This window comes from Felis catus, chromosome B4, assembly GCF_018350175.1.
Source record: "Felis catus isolate Fca126 chromosome B4, F.catus_Fca126_mat1.0, whole genome shotgun sequence".
In the NCBI taxonomy this organism is placed as follows: domain Eukaryota; kingdom Metazoa; phylum Chordata; class Mammalia; order Carnivora; family Felidae; genus Felis; species Felis catus.
This window is the reverse complement of record NC_058374.1, coordinates 25667663-25673662: the sequence shown is the minus strand read 5'-3', so window position 1 is coordinate 25673662 and position 6000 is coordinate 25667663.

Below are 6000 nucleotides of genomic sequence, written 5' to 3'. Positions count from 1 at the left end.
GAGAGTAAATAAAAATATACAATTAAATGTAAGAAATAAGGTATATCCCCAACTACAGAAGAAATTAAGAGATCTTACAATTCAATAGCAATAAATTTGAAAATTTAGGGTAAACGGATCTACTAGGAGTCATTTTTCTATTAGACGGTCTCCCTGGATCGCCACAGAGTTTGTGCTCACAGAATCCCTTCCCATAAAACACAGTGGAACACCTAGAAGTCTACAGGGTGGAGGGGAGAAGCATAATTATATGTACGATTTGCCCTTTACAAATAAATTCACAAGCCATGGTCCATGTAGCTTACAGATGTAAAAGTTATAAATATATAAGCTGAATCCAGAAGAATATTTTTTAACAGTATAATTCAGACAAGTAAGATATATTCCAAGACTGTAAGGATGGTTTTGTAACAGGAACTCTTATATTAAACCAAGGAACAAACAATTCACTGCTATCAAAATTAGATGGTGGAAAAAAAAAGAATTTGAAAAAATTCAGCTGCCATTCCAAATACGATTGAAGTAAAATATTAAAAGAATGAAGTCACATCATCATCCTAAAGCAGAAAGACTATACCTTGAAATAAAACAACAATAGTACATTTAAAGGCAAAATAGCAAAATGATTGTCATAGAATCAGGAGCAAACAAAATTATCTTTATTCACACATAATTATGAAACTAGGAAATAAAAAACACTAAAGAGATTGGTAATAATAACAATTTTGGTAAGATGATCTTTTTAAAATTTTTAAAAAATGTTTCATTTGTTTTTGAGAGAGACAGAGACAGGGTGCAAGCGAGGGAGGGGTGGAGAGAGAGGGAGACACAGAATCCGAAGCAGGCTCCAGGCTTTGAGCTGTCAGCACAGAGCCCTATGTGGGACCCAAACCCATGAACGGCGAGATCATGACCTGAGCTGAAGTTGGACGCCCAACTGACTGAGCCACCAAGGCGCCCCAGTAAGATGCTCTTTATAAGATATATATGCATTAATTTTTTTTTATTACTGAAAACAATTAATGAGATATGAAAAATTTCAAAACCCCTTGATACAATGTAGGAACATAAACATGACAAAATGCCATCAACAAAGGTAGCTACAAGATATATATGAAAGAGATTCTAAAATTTTACTGAAGGATGTAAAATAAGAACTGAATAAATGGAAAGATATGCCATGGATCTGGATAGCAAGGCTTTTTTAAATCTTAGTTTATAAATTAATATATATATTTAACACCGCTCCTGTCAGAATTCCAAAGGATTTTATTTTGTAACTGGATAAATTGATTGGCAAAACAAGTTGTTAAAAAAAGTAGTGAGGGGCAGAGCTTGATTTATAAATATTCTGTAAAGCAAAACCAATATTCCGTTGATTCTGGCATAGCACTACACTGTCAGAACAGAATAGAACCTGGAAATAGATTCAACTGTGTATCTACTGATTGAAAAAAACATACATGATCCACCTGGCATCTTGACCTCCTCACTTCCAACTTCTATTCTTCCACTTCCTCGGGTACTCATACATGGTTATAATCTTGATTTACTCCCCAAATCTCTAAATCAAGCATCTGACATTGCCCAGCTTTCCCACTTACTTGCTTTGGTATATCCATTCCAAAATATTGGCCTCATTATGAACCCCCATCCTTTGATTCTACCTTTTTTTTTTTCCTATCAATAATTCCTTGTTGATCTCACTAGTTAAAAGACCAATGACTGGTTTAGTTTAGGAAATAAACCCAAGCACGTTCGTTTCTATGCCCTCCCAAGAACATTTTAAAAATAAAGGAATTGAAGAACAAATCCTAATAGTAAAGGCACTGAAGCATATTTTCATATTTCTGCATTTATGCAAAATGGAGAAAAGACAATGCCTTTAAAAGGAAAGAAAAAGGAAGTCTAGAGGAGCACCTGGGTGGCTTAGTCGGTTAAGCAGCCGACTTCACCTCAGGTCGTGATCTCGCGGTTCGTTGGGTTGGAGCCACAAAAGAGGCTCTCTGCTGACAGCTCAGAACCTGGAGCCTGCTTCAGATTCTGTGTCTCCCTCTCTCTCTGACCCTCCTCTCTCTTAAAAATAAATAAAACATTTTTAAAAATTAAAAAAAAAAAAAAAGGAAGTGTAGAATACACAGGTGAAGACTATAATAGAGACCAGAGCCAATCTGCCTGGAGTCCAGAGAGAAAGCCCCAGGAAGCATCAGGTATAGCAGAGGTGAGAGGAAGAAGGAAGCCAAACATTACAAACAAGTGACCCTTTTGGTAATAGGTATGTCCCCTATCTTTATTGTGATAGTGATTATGCAAGTTTATATATCTATTAAAACTCATCAAAATGTGATCCCCAAAATGGATGCTGTTCATATTATGTGAAATATACTGTAAGATTTTAAAAATTGATTTAGAAACTTATCCAGAGAAATGAAACAAACACAGTTATTCACCATCCATTCATGGGCCACTCATTGAATTAACTGCAATCCACAATGGACTTACAACCATTAAAAAAAAAAAAAAAATGAGGCAGAGTCCCAGACTGATGATATATGATTTCTTTAGTTCACATTAAAAAGCAAAATTCAAGAATGTATGTAATATGCTACCCTTTGTGTAGGAGATGGAAAAAAAGAATACTGCATAATTTTTATAAAAAGAAACAGGAGGAATAAACCAGAACTTAGTGATAATGACTACATATGAGAAGGGTGTGAGATCAGGATGGAATCAATAGGAATGGGAAAAAATCAAATAAATTAAAAGGAATGAAAAAAGTAAGCCCTTACATTAAACACAGATGAAAAAAAGCCATAAAATTGAATATAAATAGGAACAAAGGAACTTCTATCAAATAGATAACAAAACCATAAAGTATTCAAGTAATCTGAACACTTGATTATACATCTATAGTGAAATAACACCTAAGGACACAAAGAATGTAAATGAAGCTTTATATTCTTTAGCAGGTTTGTGATTAGTAGTTCTACTGGTATTGGAACTCAAAGCATTTTGTAAGAGTGATTTAATCATATTTCTATTAATATAAAGTGAGCTGTGAGAGGTAAAGTGAGAGGTAAGTGTAAATGGACCAGTTTATAAATGTACATCTATCTAGTACTACAAGGCTAGTGTTGCTTTACAGAAAACTTAGATGTCGGCTGTGTTTAACCTAAAATAGGTGGTATGAGTGTGACACGTGGGAATATTTAACTAGCTTAAAATTCCTAGCGAAGAAAATATGGCTAAAGGAACATGAATCTAAAAAGAACATATGTCTTGTGGCAGAAGCCTACGCTATTTCCTGACACAGCAAGGTGAATGCTCGGAGCTCCTGTGGTGTGTGTAGACGAGAGTGCCAAGACACATAGGATGTTGTGAGGCCTGAGGTGAGGCCTGCTGTCACTATCTAGGCCTTCGCAATAAAAGGAACTCATAAGTATTCTCAACAGGCCCCTTAGCTAGAAATCTACCTAGGTAGAAATTTATCTACCTAGAAATCATTATATCATTTATTTCCAGCTCACTGTTCTAGACTACTGTTTGCCTGTTTAAAAGACCACAGAGACAAAATGCTTTTAAAAGAAAAAAGGAAAACACACATATACACACACACACACACAGAATGAGAAACTGTAACTCTAGAAAAATAATTTTTTATTTATTTTTGAAAGAGTGAGACAGAGTGCAAGTGGAGGAGGGGCAGAGAGAGAAGGAGACACAGAATCTGAAGCAGGCTCCAGGCTCTGAGCAAGAGTTCAGCACAGAGCCTGATGCGGGGCTCAAACCCACGAACTGTGATATCATGACCTGAGCCGAAGTTGGACACTTAACCAACTGAGCCACCCAGGCGCCCCTAGAAAAATAATTTTTTAAAAAAAAATTTTCACAGTTTATTTATTTTTGAGACAGAGAGAGACAGAGCATGAACAGGGGAGGGTCAGAGAGAGAGGGAGACACAGAATCCGAAGCGGGCTCCAGGCTCCGAGCTGTCAGCACAGAGCCCGACACGGGGCTCAAACTCACGGACTGTGAGATCATGACCTGAGCCGAAGTCAGACACTTAACCGACTGAGCCACCCAGGCGTCCCGAGAAAAATAATTTTTAAATGAGTATGTCCTATTTTGTTTCAGAAAAAAATTTAAATCTCAAAAAAAAGTATTGTTTTCTGTGAGTTATAAAAATTGATTAAGAACAACAGAAAAACCGAGGCAGCTAGTAACCGGAATATGCTATGAGTAACAGCTAACACTTCTTGAAGCACACAATGCCAAGCTCTATATACCCTAGCTCATTTAATGCTCACAACCCTACGAAGCTGTGGAGACTATTATCCCATTTTCAATATGAAGAAACTGAGACCCAAAAAGATTAACTGGCCCAAGATCATAACAGCTATAAGCTGGAATAAGAGACTACTCTGATGTCAAATGGCCACATTCTTAGCCATTACGCCATACCGACTTCTAGGAAACCTACACTGAACAGGCAATTTCCCTTTTTAAAATTAAGTATTTCAGCGTGGAGAAATAAGATACAATCTTCCCAATTTTATGAATCTCAGACACATGAAGCTATCAGCAACAGAAACAATAGCCAAGTCTCACTATTAGTACATTAGAAAAAAGTCAGAAACTGGTGGATCCCAGGGAGAGCTTGGCCCATGGAAATCCAAGAGCTATGGCTTGGGGACAGTTGGGAGATCTGGGTGCTACTGGCCAAGGAGCTATGCATGAGTGGCCTCTACAGAAGGCTGAAGTGTGCAGGCCTTAAGAACTGGTGTGAAATGGGAGGTTTCCTCTAAACAGTTTATCAAGGCACACATTCAAAACATCAAAATAAAGCAAGGTGCCTGCAATTTCTTCTAAATAAATATATATTTTAAAATAAACTACATTTTTGTTACTTTACCTAAGAAATCAAAGAAACTAGTTTAAACCAAAGCATCAAACTGATTAGGCACCTGGACAGACAGAAAAAGCGACTACATAGATTCTGAAATAAGAAAACCAATTCTATTCACACTAATGGGGGAAAAAAAATCCTGAGAATAACTTTTAAGGTTCAGGACATATACAATGAAAACTGTAGAATTTTAAAACAGTAAAAAACCTGAATAGACAGAGAGATATCCCATGTTTCCTAATGGCAAGTCTTACCATTAATCAGTTTTCTCACCATTAATATAGAAATATGTGATTCCAGTTAGATTCCCAGTTTTAAAAAAATGATAAAAATGACTAAATTTTTGGCTTAAAATGTTTTAATTATACAACATTTCAAACAAATTCAAAAGAGAAACCACTAATTGGGAAAAGACTTCAGCAATACATATTAATGGCAAAGGATTAGTATCCATATCACATTTTAGAAAAAAACTTTATTAAAAAAAAAGATACAAAAAAAAAATGGGCAAAGGATAAAGTGATGTTTAAGACTCATATGTGAAATCAAATTGAAAAAGAGTGAGAAAGGACTTGCTTTACAGCCAAAAACACATTATAGAGCCACTAACATCAAAACTCAGGCACCTGAGACAGTGGGATGAAACCTGCAGAGTCCTTTTAAGAATGTTTTTTAAAGTATAAAATGATATACATAGGATTAAAGAAAACCAATTACACTGAAATATGTAACTTTCCAAGGTTAAGAGACCCCCAAAACAGAAGGCCAAAGTAGATTCCTTACAGAATTTCATCTAGGACAAAAGTGGTAATTCAGCTCAGTAGGGAAAATAAAATTTAATGTGTAGTGTAGGCACACCAGCTATCCATATGGAGTAAGATGGCTCCCTATTTTGAGTCATAAGCAAAAATAATTTCAAGTTTTTAATAGTTCAAAATAAAACAATCTCAGAAGACGCTAAGGAGACATCATGTACAACCTGAAAGTTGGGGAACCCAGAAGGTACAGAATATAAAAAAATAACTTGTAAGAAAAATCGTATCATCATCAAAGTGAAAAAACATAGGTCAGAAAAAATGTTTAAAACATACACA